Source organism: Pseudorca crassidens, chromosome 17, assembly GCF_039906515.1.
Source record: "Pseudorca crassidens isolate mPseCra1 chromosome 17, mPseCra1.hap1, whole genome shotgun sequence".
NCBI lineage: Eukaryota > Metazoa > Chordata > Mammalia > Artiodactyla > Delphinidae > Pseudorca > Pseudorca crassidens.
In genome coordinates, this window is record NC_090312.1 from 62922909 (window position 1) to 62945073 (window position 22165).

Consider the following 22165-nt stretch of genomic DNA (forward strand, 5'->3'; position numbering starts at 1 on the left):
GAAATGACTTTAGTAGAGCAGATGTTTAAATGATCTTCACTTGATAAATTTCACCAGAGATCATATCTTCTTCCATGATATAGTACAAAGCATGTAGGCTTTGAAAGAGACAGACCGGAGTCAGAAAGCATCCTTCTACTACTCCTGCTTATGTGAACTTGAGTAGGTTACTTAAGCTTGCCGAGCTTCAGGTTGCTAGTTGTAAAATGAGCATATTACTTATCTTTCCGTCTTCTTATGAAGATTAAAGATTACCATAGGGCTTCCCTGGTGGCGCAGTGGTTGAGAGTCTGCCTGCTAATGCAGGGAACGCGGGTTCGAGCCCTGGTCTGGGAAGATCCCACATGCTGCGGAGCAACTAGGCCCGTGAGCCACAACTGCTGAGCCTGCGCGTCTGGAGACTGTGCTCTGCAACGAGAGAGGCCGAGATAGTGAGAGGCCCGCGCACCGCCATGAAGAGTGGCCCCCACTTGCCACAACTAGAGAAGGCCCTCACACGGAGATGAAGACCCAACACAGCCAAAAATAAATAAATAAATTAATTAATTAAAAAAAAAAGGTAGATTACTTTCAAAAAAAAAAAAAGATTACCATAAGTAAAATATATGCAATGTAATACACGTATACATATATATGTATGTACATATATATATGTACATATACATATATAAAATATATGTAAAACATTATTTATGATACACAGTAGGCCCTCAAGTGTATATTGTCTTCAGGAGAAGGTTCTTCTTTTTCATTTTCCTATGCTTTCATAAGAATAGTAACAAAAAGTATCTTACATAACTTTATAGAAACTATCTTATGCACAAATAAAGAGTGAGTTCTCATCTACTCCTGCTCTCTTGATAGAATAAGTGTAAAAAAAATTGTAATGTTGTAGTTTCTAGGAGTAGTTAGAGCTTGATTAGCACTGTGGATTGATTTATATCATCACACTTATCTTTAGGATGAATTTAATGCTGAAGATGTGTGCAACTGAAATATTTCAGTTTTTTGCCTTCATTATTTATTTTTAATTTAATTTATTATTTGCAATTTTTACACAACTGGAGCAGAGCTGGCTTGATGAGTATTCCACTGAAAGTTATATTGATGGTCATTTATAATGAGCAATGAACAATGGGGATGAGGATATCTGGAGAATGAATGTCAGTTCCAGCTGATTTAACAGTGAATTCCCAAACAAGTTACTAGTTAAATTTTTAATTACACAGAGTTACATGTAGTCTTGTAGAATACTTAGAATTTCTTAAATGTTTCTTTTTTAATAATAAATATCCATGCATTATACTCTATGGCATCTTCTTACAAAGCTACAGTAATCAAGACAGTATGCTACTGGCACAAAACCAGAAATATAGATCAGTGGAACAGCATAGAAAGCCCAGAGATAAACCCACACTCCTATCATCACCTAATCTATGACAAAGGAGGCCAGAATATACAATGGAGAAAAGGCAGCCACTTCAATAAGTGGTGCTGGGAAAACTGGACAGCTACATGTAAAAGAATGAAATTAGAACACTCTCTGACACCATACACAAAAATAAACTCAAAATGGATTAGAGACCTAAATGTAAGGCCAGACACTATAAAACTCTTAGAGGAAAACATAGGCAGAACACACTTTGACATAAACCACAGCAAGGTCTTTTTTGACCCACCTCCTAGAGAAATGGAAATAAAAACAAAAATAAACAAATGGGACCTAATGAAACTTAAAAGCTTTTGAACAGCAAAGGAACCCACAAACAAGACAAAAAGACAACCCTCAGATTGGGAGAAAATATTTGCAAACAACTCAATGGGTAAGGATTAATCTCCAAAATATACAAACAGCTCAGGCAGTGCAATATCAAAAAACAAACAAACCAATCAAAAAACGGGTGGAAGACCTAAATAGACATTTCTTATAAGAAGACAAACAGATGGCCAAGAGGCACATGAAAAGATGTTCAACATCACTAATTGTTAGAGAAATGCAACTCAAAACTACAATGAGGTATCACCTCACACCAGTTAGAAGAGGTACCATCAGAAAATCTACAAACAACAAATGCTGGAGAGAGTGTGGAGAAAAGGGAATCCTCTTGCACTGTTGGTGGGAATGTAAATTGATACAGTCACTATGGAGAACAGTATGGAGGTTCCTTAAAAAACTAAAAATAGAACTACCATATGACCCAGCAATCCCACTACTGGCCTATACCCTGAGAAAACCATAATTCAAAAAGAGTCATGTATCACAATATTCATTGCAGTACTATTTACAATAGCCAGGACATGGAAGTAACCTAAATGTCCATTGAAAGATGAATAGATAAAGAAGATGTGGTACATATATACAGTGGAATATTACTCAGCCATAAAAAGAAACAAAATTAGGTCTTTTGTAGAGACATGGATGGACCTAGAGACTGTCATACAGAGTGAAGTAAGTCAGAAAGAGAAAAACAAATATCGTATATTAACGCATATATGTGGAATCTGAAAAAATTGGTATAAACGATCTTATGTACAAAGCAGAAATAGAGACACAGACATAGGGAAAAACACATGGATACCAAGGGGTGGGAGTGGGATGAATCGGGAGATTGGGATTGATGTATATACTATTGATACTATGTATAAAATAGATAAAAATTGAGCACCTACTGTATAGCACAGGGAACTCTACTCAATGCTCTGTGGTGACCTAAATGAGAAGGAAATCCAAAAGAGAGGGGATATATGTATACGTATAGCTGATTCACTTTGCTGTACAGTAGAAACTAACACAACCTTGTAAAGCAACTATACTCCAATAAACATTTAAATAAAGAATGCGATTCAAGGAATGATTTGAGGGCATATTGTCACAAACACATATATGAAAGGGAGGGAAGACGTTTGAAGAGGATGAAGGATGAATGGATGAGAGATACATAGACTTCTCTTCGGAAACAGTGAACTCAAGACGGAGAGCATGGGGTAAAGCATGAGGGGAGGGGATATTGTGAATTCTATTATTATAGAGGTGGATGGAATTGATGTGCACACTCTTGTTAACCAGGCATGAGCATTGAGATGCTAGCTCCCCTTTCCTGCCCCACTTGATAAGTCATTTCAATAACGTCTGCATTTGACAGAAGGCATTTTGAAGACATGAGAATTGTGCAGGAGAAATATTGGAATATAAAGAAGAATTTGTACCCTCTGACCAGGAAACTAGAAAGTGTCTTGAGGATAGGAACATGGGGAATCTAGGAATGCAAATAATTTCATGCTCTAATCAGCCAAGAGTTACTGGTTCCTGTCCTCATGGTGTTTTCAGAGTGCTGTATAGTGACTAATAAGCAAATTAAAGTACTTAAACTTTTGAAGGACATATTAAATCAATGGATCTCCATCCAAACTGTGTATTACCCACTCACCTCCACCTGCAGCCTCATCTGTCAGGCCAATCACCATGCCCTGAAAAGATAGACACTCAATCACATAGCATGAAGAAGAATGCAGTGCAAAAAGAGGTACAGAATCAAAGCATTCATCCAGATATATCTTTTCGAATTCAACATCTTCGTTTTGGGAATTAAAAGAGCAGTTTATATTTTATACAGTAAAAGAGTACAAAAGAGAGAAACCCATTTGTTGGGGTTACTGTGGTCAAAATGACATGTAGTATGTCATCTTGTTCTCCAGCCCCATACCTCAGTATTTATTACTTTAGGAAGAGGGAGTCAGGGGGGCCTGGTCAAGTTTTCATATCTGTTAACATGGGAAGAGGTGTTGACATTGTTCTTTTTATTCTATTTTTAGATTTTATTTATTTATTTATTTATTTTAGGTAAGCTACTTTTTATTGAAGTTAATTGACTTACAATATTATATTAGTTTCTGGTGTACAACATAGTGATTTGATATTGTTATACGTTAGGAAATGATCACCATGATAAATTTAGTTACCAACCAACACCATATAAAGTTATTATAAAATTATCGACTATATTCCCTGTGCTGTAAAATTCATCTCTGTTATTTATTTTATAACTGGAAGTTTGTACTGTCTTTTTAGATCCTTTTGTCACCTGATGGTTTCTGGATCTTCCATGTTATTTGTTCCATACAGGGAATGAATGAGTTAACGTGATGGATATGACCCTAGTCTTCAGAAGTTGGTGACATACCAACTTCCTGGCTCTGCCCACTTGGTTTAGCACAGAGACTTTGTAGTATTAGTCTTCTGCTCTGTTGATGTCAGACATATGAGCTGGATTAAAGATTTGCTCAGCTTCTAATCTAGGATTTATGCCAAAACTGGGAAATGTTCCCAGATTTGATAGGGCATCCATCATTATTGTTAATTCTCAGATCTTCCATTTTTGGAATTTATTTGCTTTCTAAAAATTTGTCTGACAAACCTTCTTGTTTTTTTTCTTCAAGTTTTCTCAATGGGGAATTTTTGTAGTTTTATGTATCCCCTCCAAAACATACCTTAACCCTCTTTGTATCTGTCCTGACTATGAACTTTGGCCTGACAGATGCATCCAATGCCTAAAAGAATATTCCAAAAGTGAATTTTCATTGGCTCCTTTTTCACGTACCTCAGGTAATTGTCTGTTTATATTTTAAAGCATCACACAATTCTAATTAATTTTAGACATCAGGGGATATGCAAATAGTATAAGCACTGATTCATCTTTAAGTGTGAAAAAAAGCTACTTAAAATTCATTATATCCCACTAAAATAATTTTGAATAAATAAGAGTTTTCAAAGGCTGTTCCACCCCAAGATTTCCCCCCAGAGTTTCAAAATAAATATATCTTTCATTAGCAACAAGGAATTCTTTTAGTCCCACCAAGGAGCTGATGAAATAATCCTAACTGAAGAGCCACTTAATGACTAAGGCAGTCACTGATGGGACAGGTCTCCTCAAAGACATTTACATTCATCTTCCTTGTTATAAGAACTCCGATTTTATTCAGATATGGGGGGATCCATATATTTTAGGGAGTGAAGTATATATGCTAAACCAATATATATTTCCATTGTCTTTGTTAGAATTTCATGTCATAGAATCCTGACCCATCACAGGTGAGGGTAAGTTTCTTAGGAAAGTAATCTTTACTTTTAAAAAGATACTTAGGACAGCATATGTCCCCTTTTTTCTTTGCATTGGACTTTGTGGTATAGGGACACAATGCTTGGAGATACTGTGGTCATTCTAATACAATGAGAAGTGAAGCCTACAGTTGTCAAGAGCAATCTTTATATTAGAATACTGATTTAACTGATGATCTATTTTGGGACATCTTATTACATGAGATAATAAATTTGCCTTATTATGTATAAAAATGTTACACCAGTTTTACTAAGGTATAATTGACATACAATAAATTGTACTTTAAGGTGTGCAGTTTGACAAGTTTTGACATCTCTACATACTTATGAAATCACACAATCAATATAATGGACATATCTACTACCCCAGAAGTTTCCTGTGTACCTGTCTTTGACATTGCCTGTGGTCCAGTGTCTTGAAAAGCCACTCTTTCATATAATTTGTCTATTTTTAAAATTTTTTCAGGCAAGGTGGAAAATGCCGTTCCTGTTACCCCATCTTGGCCAGGAGAAAGTCTCATATAAACTAATTTTGTTTTGCTTAGTTATTTTTATTTGCAGCTAAAAACAATCTTATATATCCTGACTTGAAGAAATAGATGAAACTTTTGAAAATTATTTATTTGGCAAGAAAATCTACTTGTTTATTTATTTATATAACTTTCTTACATGTCTATTCCTTACTCATAATTGAAGGGTAGGGGCACATCCCAGTTTATTAGTAAAAATTGTTATATTTAAACATATCTAGAAGTTTTTATGTTACATTTGAAAGGAGGAAAAGAAGTAGAATTTTATAACTGATTCTTTATAAGAAAATGCTAGTTGACTTTGAGGTTATTTAGCACATGCAGCAGAGGTTGTGAACTCATGACCCAAAGGCCTCTGTGGTCTGCAGGCATGTTTTATTTGGCTCTCGCTATCTTGGTTCTTATGATATCTTTTTTTTAAAAATATCTTATTTATTTATTTGGCTGCGTCAGGTCTTTGTTGTGGCATGCGGGATATTTTGCTGCAGTGTGCGGGCTTCTCTCTAGCTGTGGTGCCTGTGTTCTAGAGTGCATGGGCTTAGTTGTCCTGTGGCATGTGGGATCTTAATTCCCCAGCCAGGGCTTGAACCATGTCCCCTTCATTGGAAGGCAGATTCTTAACCACTGAACCACCAGGGAAGTCCTGGTCCTTAAGATATTGCTAAAATATATACATGTTGCTATCATTAAAAAATGTTGGAGAATTTAAATGGAAATCTAGATTTCCAGCTTCCCTTAAGACACTTTGAGTATCTAGAGCTACTCATAAAGTATTGCAACAAAGCAGCAAAGTGTTGGAGCTGAGTAGTGGCTGCCTCCTTTAGATGTACATGCATCCTTTAGCTTACCACAGTCTATACCACAGCTTGTAGTCTCTTATACGAGACACTCACTCATACATCATATGTCTGATGACTGAAGAGACTTGTTTGAACTTTCTCCAATATACGGATTATCTCTGGATCCAGCTTCTCTCTACTGTCTTTCTAGATTTATTGTACAATGAATTGTAAAAAGCCTCTGAAATTCAGTGAAGTAAAACAAACAGAAATTCTTTATCTTTTCCTAATTAATCTCCTTTTTTGGAAGATTGAGGAGGAGAATTTCTTTGTGACTTCTCTCTCTACCTCCTTAGTAAATATGGGCATGTTCTTATTCCTCCTCATTTGCTTTTTGTCCATCCTTTTGGTGAAAAAAGGGCACAACATAGCTTTGCATCTAATTTTTAAAAACATTCCTATTCATTGAAATATGCGGACATATTTTCTGGCACCTGCAACTGGCTTCCTCACAGGATCTCTACTCAAAATGTACATATATCACCTGGTTTAACGATAATCAGCACCAAGTAAGATTGGAAACTTAACATTGTGCAGTGACACTCCAGGGTTGGGTTTTGGTTACTATCTAATTTACAGTTTTTGTTTCTATATGGGATTTGTTTGTAGTGGATAATTCATCATGTGACCATTTCACTTCTCCAATTATGGTTGGGCCATCTTTTTAACTCCACCTCAGAATTAAAATGTTGTATAGCCTAGTTATTTTGTTTGCCTACATGATTATAATATTCTTGACAAATAAATAGTATAAAATTGTAATAAAGAACATCAAGTTTCCAATTTTCAAATCTCAGTTTTCAGGTAACTGTAATCTGAAGGGGATAATTCATAAGAAATATATAAGCTTCATCTTTTAGTCTTCAGATCCTCTGACTTCTTCTTGAATTCTAAAACACAGGTTTATAAATGTGCATTGTATCTCTTGTGGCACCTATGCTAGCCTTCACATTTGCGTGATTCATAGTTCTGGCTTTTGACTTCCATTTAATGCAGTGGTTCTCAGTCTAGGGTGATTTTGCCCACCTATGGGGATGTTTGGGAAGGTCTAAAGATTTATTTGGTTGTCACACTAGGAAACCTACTGGGTCAAGACCAGGGAGGATTTTAAACACCCTACAATGCACAGTGCAGCTTCCTACAACAAATAACTATCTGACCCTAAATGACAGTAGTGCTGAGGTTGAGAAGGTCTGATGTAGAGAGTTTTGAAAAACCCACAGTTGATACAATACTCTGAAAAAAAAAAAAAAGATGACCCAATTTTATTGAATACATAGTATGTGCCACATGCTGGTTTAAGATTTTTACATGCTTAAATGAGTTAATCTTCAGAAAATTCCAGCAAATGTAGGTAATTACAACTTACATTTTATAATGACAAGTTAAAGTAATTTGCATCACTTCATACTGCTAGTAAGTTGTGGAGCCAGTTTTCAACCCTTGGAGATCCAATTACAGAATTTACTTACCTGACCATTCTGGTCTGCTTCCAAGACTTTCAGCTGCAAGAGTCTCACCAATAGAGAAAAGTGTTTGAAGGGAATTTGCAAAAGGCCTGAAGTTCTCAGAAAATAAAGTTTATACTATCAAAAAAAATGGTTGGACAGATAGAATGATATTGTAAGAGCCTATTTTATAATCATAAAGGAGATAATTTTTGATGGCTCAGGGAAGACAATAAAGTGAACAGCTAGAAAAAGACAATTGGACTCCCTAAGTCCAATTAGAGGAAAGGAGATAGAGACCCTCGTTGGGTTTAGGAGGTATTTGAGAACAGAGTGAGTCTGTATTTCACCTGCTAGGGAGTAACCTTACACAGAAATTTGCACACCAGCTTGGTATGTCAGAATGGAGAATCCAGGCTGAGATTATGCCCAAGTCAGGGAATGTTTATCAGGGGCTAATGTTGAGACAACACCTGCTATCTCCACTTCTCCACCCAGCAAACTGTGTCACCTTCATCTCAAAATGGCATGGGAGAGGATGCAGAAGTTGCCAGTTGCTCAGACTGAGAAAGCTCTAAAAACTAGAAGACATCATGGTAATGGTGAGGTGATACCATCTATAAATGTGGTGTGTGGACCCTAGCAGCCAGGCTCCATGAAGAAGCTGGGACTTCAGCAGTAGATGGCAGTAAAGATAGATGTCAATGAGCAAAGATTACATCCTATAAGGATCAAAGCTGACACTGGTTAAATATGAAACATACACCTTCTCTTCTCCCAGCATGTTATGCTAATATTTCAGGCTGCCTTAGCTCTGTGGAGATGAAGGGAACAGGAGAATCCTGATTTTGAGTTTTGCAATGGAAATGACTGAATAACACTAATTGGGATTAAATATGCCTCCAACAGTGTGATGGAGACATGATAAAAATAGTTTGGTGAAGAAAATAAATTTACATTTTTGAATTCCAGAGTATCATGTCTTTGAAATTCAATTCTCCTACATGTATCTATGCAACATGCAAATAAGAAGTGGAAGCTAATAACATTTCCAAGAGAAAAACGTGTGACCTTCTGGTTTGCAATCTTTCTCTACTTCAATCTATCCCTTATACTACTGCTTAAAGAATATTTTAAAAATACTTCTTTGCACACATCACCTAAGCTTCCCAAATTTCAGGGTTTCCCTTAGTTTATAGATAAAATCTAGACTTTATGCTAACCTTACACAATTGGGTTCCTGTGTAACTGTTTCCAACTCTAACTGCTATTTCTCCCTCCAAACCCAGGCAAGATTCTCCCTTTTACCCAAGCCTATTAGATTTCTTACAGATACCTGGACACGACTTACCTCTTTGTCTTGGATCGTAACACTCTCCTCGTCTGGAATGTCTTTTTCCCTCCTTTCTGTACGTTTAATTATAAATCTCTTTCAAAATCTATACTAATGTCACACATGGTTTATGAAGTTTTCTCCAAATGCCCCAATCCTAATTCCTATGAACTGCTACAGAAATGACAGCTATATACTCATTGGCATGTGGACAATCTGGCTATGCTTTTATCAAGGATTTTATTTGAATTGCAAAGAGGTCTCAGTTTTTCTCTCTGTAATTGCTCACATTTTGAATGCTGAGCTTCCAGCCACCATAATTCTTTATGGCTCCTAATTTACTTCTTCACAGATTCATGCAATGCTCAATTTAAAAGCTTCCTTCTTTCAATGCATTATCTTTAAAATAACTTTTACTCAGGAATCACTTTACTTTCCCTGTAATGTGCTCTCTGAATTGTAGTCAAGAAGTAAGAATTGTAACAAAGATAATCACAGCTTTTAGGGTTAAGAGACATCAACCAGATAGGATGCTACCTGGAAAAGTTTTCCTTTCTGTGCAGAAGTTACCTTTATCAAACAACCCTCCCCATCTAGGATAGAGAAGCATGTTTTGTGTGTACTTTGTGTGGATCATAAATGGTTGAGATAATTAATAAGCAGCTGATATTAAAAGGTCAGTTAGGATGAATTAATTTTAGCAGGAATCCTCTTATCTTATCCAAAGAAATTGGGTCATATATTTGGTCAATTAACCCAGTCAAATGTGAAAGTATAATATGGTTTTGTGCAGTGAAGAATTAAGTTAACTTAAACACAGGTCTGGCCTTTCCCTTTGGCTGCTGGGAGGTGATCTTTAGTCTCCTGGGACGTCCTACCTAATAGAAGTGTCTTTTTTCCTGGAGGAAGGGACTGAAGACTAAAGGTATCAGCCTGAGCCTCTAGGAGAGACTGGAGACCAAAGGACAGCCACATGGGTGGTATGTGATAGAGCCCCAATAAAAACTCTGGACACTAAAGGCTTGGGTGTCCAGAGTTGGAAATACTTCCTGGTTGGCAATACTCTGTACATACTGTCATGCATCAATGCTGGGAAAGTACTACATTCAAGATTCCTTGGGGAGAGGATAGAAGAAACTCCACATTTGCTACCTTTCTTGGACTCTTCACTGTGCTTCTTCCTTGGCTTATATTAACTTGTACCCTTTCCCTGCTGTAAACGATAACTGAATATAACAGCATTTAGTAAATTACTTGAGTCCTTCTAGTGAGTTATTTAACCTGAAGGTGGTTGGGGGACTCTCCATCCTACTGAATTTCAATCAGTTTTAGAAGTGAGGGTAGTCTTGTGTGCACTGTAATTTTGCAGTTGGCTAAACTCAACACAGGTGTTCATCAGAGACATCCATAAATATTTAAAGTCTACTTCTTCTAGGCATATTGTAATATATATATAGAATGTGTGATAAACTGTTGTTTGAAATGACTGAAATTTGTACATTGTAATTCCAGTGTAACCTAGACATCTAGCTGATGAACATACAAAAAAATCCTTTGGCTTAAATTTGAAACACAGAAGGGCAAATTTATTTGCCTATATTTTGAAAGGCATTTTCTATGAGTATGGACTCAGTGGTGATAGGTCTGTGGCATCTTTCTTGAATAAATCAATCCCATAACTCACTATCTAGTATCCAATTATTATTTCTCTGAAAGTTGAGCACAATCAATCTCAGAGCAGGATCCTTCTAGATTTCCTCCCTTATTTTTGTACTTGTATTTCATGTGTATGTGTAATATTTCCTTGAGTAATGTAATCATAATACAAATACAACAGACAAACTGGTTTGGAACTGCATATGATAAACTCTTATTAGGCATACAATTAAACTGCAAGAGGAAGTATTCAGGCATACAAAAGGGTAGTTTAGGGTTGGAGAGTATTTTGTGTTCTGTGAGCATCTGTATTTAGGTTTTACATAAGAAATGGAAAATGTTAGTTTATAAGACAAATTAAATGGTGGTCAGTTAGGAGAGCTTCTGCAGTAATCAATTAAAAAGATAAGGTTGGGAGGTCAATACTCATACTTTGATATAGTTCACAAACTATAAACATCAGACAGTATTTTAAATTACATCACCTGATCTGTTTGCTTTTTTAACCTTTAATTTCTGTTCTGTTTTCCTTTGTTTCACTTAAATTATGGAGTGTCCCAGAAACTTATTATCAAGAGAAAGACTCAACAGCACAAATGAGAAAATAGGAAACTTTTTGTATTATTAACAGTTTAATCTCTGACTCAAGATAGTATATAGTTATAAAATAATTTGCATGTTTTAAAAATAAATTTAGAATTCTTAATGTATACCTGAGGAGTGTGAAGAATTAAGCCAATTAATGTTTGTTTCCAACAAGTAGTTACAGGGGAGTGGCTTGACTTACCCATCTGGTCCATTTTTCTTATCACTATGCTTTCTTGTCAATTCAAGTCTAGAAAATTATCACACACCTAACCACTACTGTTTTCTTTCACCACTAAGCCTATTTGCTCCTTGTTTTATCACCTTATCTAGCAAATGTTGACTTTTCTTTTGCAAACTCCCTGACAATTATTTTCATAGCCTCTTCTGTAATCTGCTTTTTTCTCTCAGTAAAAATTTTGACCATTTTTCTAGGTCAAGAAATATAGGGCTAAATCATAATTTTAAATGAATACATAGTAACCTGATATGTGAATGTGTGTGTCTACACCATAAAATATTTAAAAAAATTAAGCAGTTACTTTTCAGTAGAGGGGAATTGGGGTAACTACCTGACTTTGCTCTGCCCTCTGGCCCTTGGCTTAATTGATTGCTCCAGGGGTGGAAACACTGATGCCTGAAATTTCACAAGTATATACATAAATTTCACATCTGTTTTCATTTAATTTGCTTATCAATCATGTCCTTTCAATTTAACAACTGTTGTTTCCTTTGAAAACTGGGGAAAGTTATCATATCATTGTTTTTATTTTAAAAATAATTTCATCTCTAGTTTTCTTTCTTCTCTCTATATGAGATTCCTATTACTAGGACTGAGGGTGCTCTTCTTTTTTAAGTTACTATAATTATGTAACAAATTACTCCGGAACTTAGTTCTTCAAAAGAACCTTTTAATTTTACTCATGACTTTGTAAATTGAGATTTTTGGAAACACTTTTTGTTAGGTGGGTCCCACTTGGGGATTCTAATGGAGTTGCAGCAGACTCAGCTGGGATTGTAGTTATCTGAAGACTCTGTTGGGCTGGAAATTCAAAATAAATCATTCATAAGGTGGTAATTGATGCAGGCTGTCAGCTGAAAGCTCAGGGGCAGCTGTCAACTGGAGCGGATGCACGTGACTTCTTCATGTGGCTTGGACACCACTTGATTTCTTTCTGCAGAAATTTGTTGAATTCCCTAAGCTTCTGATGACCCTCACTTCATCATGTGGTGGTTTTGTGTTATGTCTTTTGGATATCCCTTTGTTACTATGTTTTTTAACATCAATATTTTAAGGACGCATGACATAGTTACAAAAATGTGCACAGATTTTTTTAACTCAATGAATTTTCATAAAGTGAACATATCCATGGAATTGTACCTAGATCAATATGTAGAACATTACCAGCATCACAAAAGTCCCCAATCCCAGTGTCTCTTCTAGAACCCCTCTCCTCTATCCTAATTTCAAATCCATTGATTAATTTTGCTTGCTTTTGGGTTAATTTTAATGGAATCACAGAGTATGTACTCTGAATGTAGCTCTTTTTACTAGATGCTATGTTTGTGGGAGCCAATCACACTGTAATATATGTTGTTTCATTCACCTTGTTATATTATTACATTGTATGAAATGTCATAATTTAATTTGGCATTTTTATTGTTAATTTACTTTTTGCATTTTTTGGCTTTTATCAATAGTGACCCTACAATTTAGTAATTCTAGTAGCTTATCATTCTTTTGAATTTTCTACCTACACAATTCATTTGTGAATACTGACTTTACAATGCCTTTATGAAGCTGTTGGGTGAGAGAAAATATAGATGCACTTACTTAGACTGACTTCTTGACCAGACATGTACACATTTTACATATAGACAATTTACTAAAACTTCCTTCAGAAATGTATCAGTGTGTCTTCCTGGATGTACGAATAGTTGCTTTGTCATAGGTTTTCTGATACTGTGTACTTTTCTGTATTAACTTTTGCCAATCTCTTATCCCAAAATAAGACTTTAAAATTTGTATCGATTATTGAAAATCTGCACTGAAATTTTTTTTGTAAATTGCCTTATTATATCTTTTGAACATATTTCTTCTGACACACCTTGTGAATTAAGTTGTATTTGATGTAGAAGAAATCTACCATAGAGTGTCTTAAATAGTAAAGGTGGATATTGTAGACTCCACAATTTTTTTTTCACACTCTTAACATGTGGTTTTCATCTCATAATTGTCACCTTCTGGTATAAGATGGATATTCTCACTATTTCTCCAGGAGCAAGAAGGAGATGGGGTAAAGGCTTATATCATTTATGTTTCTCCAAATTCTAAAGTTTTCCCAGAAGCTTTGTCCTGTAACTTCTGCTTCTATCTTATTATCCAGAACTAAGTCATGTTGTGACCCCTAGCTACTCTGAAGCAGGGAACATACCTCTCTATGGACAGAGGAATTGTCACTTCAAAAAGAATCAGGGGCTGTTTGTAAGAAAGTATGGAAGAATGGATTGGGTAGGCAACAGCAAAATCTTTCACTCTATACCAGTCTGGCTCCCCAACACCAATAGATATCTTCTCATACGTAGGATCTATTTACCATCATCCCAAGGAAGTATTCCAAGAAAGGCATCTCATGGTCTGGTGACTTATAAGCTAAAAGACTAGTCACCTGCCTCTGATATATTCAATACACACCATAAAGTAATAATTTTATGGTTCTTTCATAATTACAGTTAAAATTCCAATTCAGAAAAGGAACAATGGGAACTACACATTGACTACTTTTCTCAGCAAATGCCAAACCCTTCAGGGCAGCTATAGTAAAGTTTCACTGGCTGCAGTTGTGATGTAAGCTCCTTGGCAATACATCAGGTATGTTTCACTAGAAGCAGAGCCTGAGATGTTGATTCTTATGCACATCATTTATTGAGACAGTATCCTCAAGAGAATCTTGTAAGGAAATGAGGGAAGTGTGAGGGGAAGGCGGAAGAAGCTAGGCAAAGGGATGCGTTTAACTTGAGACTCAAGTTCATCCCATGGGGAGTTTGCAAGTAGGAATGGCACCAGGGAGTTGTCCCTCCTTGAAGCAATGGTGTTGGGCTTTTACACTTGTATCAGTGAGTTCTTAGCTGCTGGCCACCACTCAGCTACAGGGTTTTGGGTAACTACCCAGACATCTCTGAGTCAGGAGGCTCTGATTGGCAAGTAGCAAATCTCTGGAGGAGGATGCAGCTGTCAGCCATTAGCAGCCGACAGCACAACAACTGGGCCTGGTAAAGGACATCTGGGCAGGTACCAAACAACATCAGAAAGGTAATCTGGCAACTCCTGGTTCTCTCTAGGAAATGTCTGTAGTTTGTTTTCTTTGGCTTCTTCTACTCTATATGTTTTGGGAGGAAGTTGTGGGGAGGATTCCTGTTTACTCCTTCCTTCCACTGATTCTTCTGAGGAGGGCTTAAAGGAGGGAGGATGTCTTGGTGAATCACCTTTCTAAAACCTCTCCCATGGGTATAATTTGGGGGACCTAGAGATAGATTTAGGGGCTCAAAAAAGCTGTTGCATAGATTTAGGGGTTCAAAAAAGCTGTTGCAGCCAAGCCTGAGATTTTGTTGGCAAAGTAAGCTCCTCAGAAGAGTTCTAATTTGCTCCCAGTTATGTGCAAATGGATGCAGTTAGAAGGTTTCATATACATGATGCTTAAATATGAAGATTGGTTTTATTTAATGGCCTTGTCACTCAGGCTACTGCCCTAGGGATATATACGGGTATTTCAGCTCCTTGGTGATGGCATTTACTCCACTACTTTCTACTCATTATGAAACTGAGGAACAGAGAAGTTAAATGCCTGGCAGCAGGCTACACACTTGTGTAGATAGCTTCAGTTTTCCTTCATTCAAGTCCAATGTTTTGACTAAATTGTACTTTCATCAACTTGTGATTAAGAGATAACTGTAATATTAATGGAAGCTTATTTTTATTGAGTGCTTACTATATTATAGTTATTATTCCAAATGCTTTACATAATGTAATTTCATCCTTCCAAGAAATCTACAATGAACTTTGGAAAGGTAACATGGCTAAAAGAGACTGGGCTGTTTGAGACTAAGTATAATATTTAGTAGAAAATATTGTTCTTCTCAAATTGGACTCCCTAATTCCAAGTATCATTTCCTTGGTCTTCAAAACCATTCTTTTTTTAAAAAAAATGTACTTCCCTTTGACCCTGGTCTGGTGCATGTCATGATAATTTCACATCAAGACCATTGAAATTGCCACTTTCTGTATGTTCTATAACTGATCTCATCTCATCTTATTCTTAAGGCTTCTTTCCTTCCCAAAGCAGGAAAATTTCAACTTTGCCCTTTAAAAAGAAATCGGTCTCATTTAAAAGTTCTCTTTGTGATAAGTATTTAGTCAATTTAAACTCCCTTTCAGGACTGTTTTTTTCCTCTAGGATTTCATCGCTCCCTTTCTCCATGATTGCAACCAGGCTTGGGTGGAAAGTCAGCTATCCTTACAATGGTGGGGAAAGAGCCTCTTGTCCTCCTGCTGTCCTTTGGGTCTGCATCAACCACAGGGGAAGAGAATGCCTCCATTCCTCCTGTTCCTGCATCTTCTGCTATGGTCTGCTGAGATGTAGTCCCATCTTCTTTCATTCTGGACAGTGTACTGGCACTTGTTGCTGACATTTGTGGTCCCTGCCTCAACCATCTAGTTGATGTCCCCACTCCCTGGCATCCTGGCATTTACCAGTCCCCTCACACCCCTGCACTCCACTTGGTGTCATGGGAGCTCCATTTGGACACCTGCACACAGTCAGTGGGCCAGGATGCACTGGTGCAGGTAGCTTCCCCTAGAGACCATCTTCTTGTGCCATATTGGAAGAGGTGGGAATGCAAGGAAACTGCCAAAATGTTCTTAGATTCTCTCTAAACTTATTTGGAGTCTCTGTTAGTTTTCTGTCATGCTTTCTCCTCCCTTTTGCAGGGATTCAGGCAATATCTTTACATGAATGCATCGCTTCAAAATCTCTCTCAAGCTCCTGCCAAACTGAAACCCAGCAGGACTTGGTGGGGCTCCTGGACACAAAAATATTTCTGTGGCCCCTGTTTCTTGATTACAGGAAATAGGCTTCATTCAGCCTCCATGACCTTCCCTGAGTTCCAACAGGCAAGTTCAAATAGTTGCTAATCAGGGAAGGGAGAGGAAGCAGAGACAAAGGAGGAGCAGTCAAGAAGCAATAGTGCAGCCTTGGGACAGGGTCCTGGTTCCCCCTCAAGGGATAAATAAAACAATATCTTTGAGCTGTTTTGCAGATACTGAAATCCCCACTAGGTGGAGAGGTGAACTGTATGCTGCCCACAAGCATGTAGACCCCAGACAGACTGGAGCCAGAAGGTAGATGATGCTGACTCCCAATTACCTCACCACCAACCAATCAGAAGAATGCCCACGAGCTGATCACACCCTCTTTGAACCAATACTATAAAACTTCTCACTACCCCCTCCAGGTCGGGACACACAGTTTTGAGTGCATTAGCCCGCTGTGGCCCCCTTTGCCTGGCAAAGCAATAAAGCTATTCTTTTCTACTTCACTCAAAACTCTGTCTCCAATATTTAATTCGGTGTTGGTGTAGAGAAGCTGGATTCAGCATAAAAACCAGAAAGGCATTTCTCAATATCTCTGTAGAGTATTACTTATAGTAATTGTATTCTTAGACCTCTCAGCTTTATTCTTAATACGTACAAGGGAGTTGTGGAATTAAGGAAACCTTTTGTTCTCTCATCAAATCCAGGCTTTCAAGACTCACTAAAATGAAACATTTCAGCTCTTACAGCATGCAGAATAAAGTCTTATATTTTTAATCTGGAATCAATATCTTTCACAATTCGATTGCCAACCTATCTTTCTGTTTTTAAAGTCTCTGTCTCCAAAAGGACTCATAGCTTTATTTCTGCTTAGACCACTTACCCAAACTGAAATGCCCTTCTCTCTTCACTCTCATCTGCTCACAATTCCCTCCTGAAGAAAACTATTTCTGGCTTCTCCTCTTCACCTTTCTTGCCTGTTTTGCCCCCTACTTGATTAATTTTGCAATCTCCTCCATCATTTTATTTTTCTTTCTCAGCCCTTCTGAGCATTGGCAGCTCTCAGGGTTTGTTTCTTTGTCCTCTCCTCTTGTCTTGTGGGCTTTCTTTGGCTTATTGTACCTGTCCCTTGTTCTTAACTACTATCTCTAGCTAATGGCTCCCACGGCTGCATCTCCACTCCCAACATTTCTCTTGAAGCAGGTCATTTCTTTAATGGAGCCATTTATCTCTTCTGCAGGCTCTGCTGACTGCAGATGTTCAAAGCTGATCTTAAAGAAATGGGGGAAAGAAAGCTGCTGTTCTTATATTCTTAACACTTTAAGCCAGTTCTGTTGTCTCAAGATGAAGAAATCTTCAAGAATGATGAAGAATTTAGAATGTAGGAAGTTTAGATTTATGAGTGTTAGATGTTAATTTACCATAGAGAAAAGTCAATAGATGCATGTAGGTTTAAAAATTCATCCCATCTACCCAAGTTTTGGAAGGAGCAACACTATGATTCTTTCATTTATGTTCTGTTTCATTTTTATTCCTTAAAAACATTTTTGTCCTGATCATAAATGTAATAAAATTTATTACCAAATAATTAGAATAAAAATTTAAAAAAACAAAAGGAGAAAAATAAAAATGACTCTTAAGTTCACCATCCAGAAATTAGAACAGGTAAAGTTTAAAATTATATTTCATTCTGATCTTTTTTGTATGAGTATATATTTAATCTACTTAATAGAATGTTGTTTATTTATCTATTTATTTTGAGGTAAAATTACCACAATACTAAGTACAGTTCTGTATTTGCTGTTTTCACTATTATTATATAGGGAATATTTTTATGTCATTAAAATTTCTTGTAATTCCCACTTTTATTGACTGTAATGTGTCCCATGGTCTGAATATACTATTATTTATCTCATTATTCTCCCTTTATTGGTACTTTAGATATTTCAATTTTTATTTTTCTATTTTTAAAACCCATAAGTCAAGAGGAGAGGGCAAAAAACCCAACTCTGAGAACTGACAAAACTCAGAAAGAAGCTGAGAAAGGAAAATGAAATGATGGAGGAGATAGCTCTTTGATGAACATGCTTTACCTATATCTTTGATCTCATGTCTGATTATTTTCCTTAAATTAATCCTAGAAATTGCTAGGACTAAAGTTAGGATTTTTTTTTCTTTGCCTCAACTAACTAACCAAGATCCAATCTTTCTTATTCAGTCTGATTTGGAATTAATCAGTAGCATAGCATGAATGTTCCTGATTTTTTTTACTATAGCTTTTCTTTCTCCAAGGGAAAAAAATCAATAACTTGTCTTTGTAAACTACTTGTAAAAAACTTGTCTTTGTAAATTGGCGACTGCTCCAGAAGCATATACCTCTCCACACACCCTTTCTTCAGATTCTTCCATCAGGAACACAATAACTCCTCCCAGCTCCTGCCTTTGAAAGATGTTTAGGGTTCTGCAGCAGATGAAGCCAGAGAACAAAGCCAATGTTTAAGGGAGGACATTGCAAGTATTCTCCTTGGTCCTTTAAAGAGAATAAAATTATGTAACACACAACAACTTATTGAATGTTTTAGGGATTATACAATGTTCTGGATATCTGTGCATTTTAGAAAAAAGATGTAAACACAGCCCATTTCATTTAAGGTTTTTTCCTTCATCATAGGTGATACTATTAAACACATCTTGAAACCAGCTAAGTTTGATTCTTTTGAGTAAAGTAATTGGTTATTATTATGGCCTGAATATTTGTATCTCCCTACAAGTTCATATGTTGAAGTGTTAACTCCCAGTGTGGTTGTATTAGTAGATGGGGCCTCTAGGGAAGTAATTAAGTTTATATGAGATCAGGTGAGATGAGATCCCCTAGGATTAGTGTTCTTATAGAAAAAAAGACACCAAAGAGCTCAGACTCTCTCTCTCTCTCTCCACCTGCACAGAGAAAGAGTCATGTGAGGATATAGTGAGAAACTGGCTATCTACCAGCAGGAAGAGACCTCTCACCAGAAACCAACCATGCTGCCACACTGACCTGACTTCCTGCCTCCAGAGCTGTGAGAAAATAAATTTCTGTTTAAGCCACTCACTCTGTTGTATTTTGTTATGGCAACCTAGAAGATTAATAGTTACTAACCTAATGTCAGACAGAACCTCGGAGCACAGAGAAGACAAAGTGTCACTTGTTGAACACTAAAGAGCAACTAGGCATAAGAATCTGAAAAAAGACTTGGACTCTCATGTGTGGAAATACAATCAATTTAAATAAATAAAAAAGAACACTAGTTTTAACTGAGATTTTTCAAACTTAAGTGATAAAAATGAATTGTGGAGCTTCTTAAACAACCATATTCTTGAACCTCAAGCCCAGATTCTAAGTTTGTCAGTTGGGTGGGGTCTCTGTGCTTTATTTTTTATTTTAAGAAAGCATCCCTAGTAATTCTGATGATTAATTTGGTTTTGGAACCTCTAATCTAAGAATTACAGTGTTTACTTTTTACTGCTTTTTAAAGAAAGATATCGTTTATTTTATATTCATCACAAAGTGAGTATAACAACACAGTGGCCAACTGTTTCACTACTAAACAGTCTTCTCTTATAATTAACAAAAATTTAATAAAAACTTGTGCTCACTCTGTATTTTTATCACTTCATTCTTTTCAAATTCTCTTTTTAGGAAACTGGTCTCGAAGGATGACTCACCTTTTATCCAGCTTCAAAAGAAAACATTTTAGTCTTTGTGTTAATTTCCAGGGTAAGGTTTGATTGCCTTAGAGAATTAAAATAAAACAAAACAAAACACAATAGATTCATTTTTCCTCCACAGGAATATTTCAGAATAACAGACCTTGAATTCATTTTTAATCTCTTTTGTTCTACTTTTTTCTCTTTCTGAAGAAAATTTTCTTTTCTCTCTTTTATCCTTTTTCCCTCTCCTCACCACCTCCAACCATTGTCATAACTCTAACTTTTGTGATCTTATTTTTTAAAATTTGGAATTTGATCAAAGCTATTAAAAAAGAGCAGATGTTTCCTGAAAAATACTGTTGTGCCTTGATTTAGAGATTGTTCTGTATGAATATCATGGATTTCTGTATTTCTCTTTTATTTGCCACTGTATGCCTTGGTTTGATTCACAATCAACTAATATCGACTCTTTTAATACTCTAAAAACCATTGTGGGACTGATATTATTATATGTCATATTGACTCATATAAAATTGCTATGTTTGAAGGTTAAAAAACTCAATTCAGTATTGGCAATTTCATATGATCCAGTCTAATATACTTGTTGGCTGAATAAGCTGAATTTCAGGGAGTCCCTGAATATACCTTTTTAAAGTGAGGAATAACTATTATCATTTATAGAACTTAATATTGCAGTATAAATAATTTTTAGATTGATCAAAACTACACTGAGGTACTTTCCTGGCGGTGCGGTGGTTAAGAATCTGCCTGCCAATGCAGGGCACATGGGTTTGAGCCCTGGTCTGGGAAGATCCCACATGCTGCGGAACAACTAAGCCCATGCACCACAACTACTGAGCCTGAGCTCTAGAGCCCGTGAACCACACCTACTGAGCACCTGTACCCTCACCTAGAGCCTGTGCTCTGCAATGAGAAGCCTGCGCACCACAACGAAGAGTAGCCCCTGCTCCCTGCAACTAGAGAAAGCCTGTGTGAAGCAATGAAGACCCAACACAGCCAAAAATAAACAAAACAAAACAAAACAAAACAAAACAAAAAATCCACACCAGTCAGAATGGCCATCATTAAAAATTCTACAGATAAAAATGCTGGAGAGGGTGTGGAGAAAAGGGAGCCCTCTTACACTGTTGGTGGGAATGTAAATTGGTGCAGCCACTATGGAAAACAGTATGGAGGTTCCTTAAAAAACTAAAAATAGAGTTACCAGCAATCCTACTCCTGGGCATATATGTGGAGAAAATGCTAATTCGAAAAGATACATGTGCCCCAATGTTCATAGCAGCACTATTTACAATACCCAAGACATGGAAGCAATTTAAATGTCCAGTGACAGATGAATGGATAAAGTTGTGGTATATATAAACAATGGAATACTGCTCAGCCATAAAAAAGAATGAAATAATGCCATTTGCAGCAACATGGATGGACCTAGAGATTATCATACTAAGTGAAGTAAGTCAGGCAAAGACAAATATCATATGATATTGCTTGTATGTGGAATCTTTTTAAAAAGACACAAATGAACTTATTTATAAAATAGAAATAGATTCACAGACATAGAAAACAAACTTATGGTTACCAAAGGGGAAAGGGGGTGGGGGAGGGATAAACTAGGAGTTTGGGATTAGCAGATACAAGCGACTATATATAAAATAGATAAACAACAAGGTCCTCCTGTATAGCACAGGGAACTATATTCAATATCCTCTAATAAACCACAATGGAATATAATATGAAAAAGAATATATATGAATATATACATAATGAATCACTTTGCTGTACACCAGAAACTAACACAACATTGTAGATCAACTATACCTCAATTAAAAAAAAATAATTTTTAGATTGGACTGCTTTG

At 36.5% G+C, this 22165-nt stretch overlaps 1 long non-coding RNA gene across 1 annotated transcript in view; it reads left to right on the plus strand.

The window, feature by feature from the left end:
- LOC137210764 (uncharacterized) overlaps window positions 1-20544 on the plus strand; it is a 64331-nt gene extending 43787 nt beyond the window's left edge. The window contains exons 2-3 of the long non-coding RNA XR_010936704.1: window positions 19542-19655; window positions 20276-20544. This is a non-coding gene — a long non-coding RNA (uncharacterized lncRNA). The remainder of the gene's footprint in view (window positions 1-19541; window positions 19656-20275) is intronic.
- The last annotated feature ends 1621 nt before the right edge of the window (window positions 20545-22165 follow it).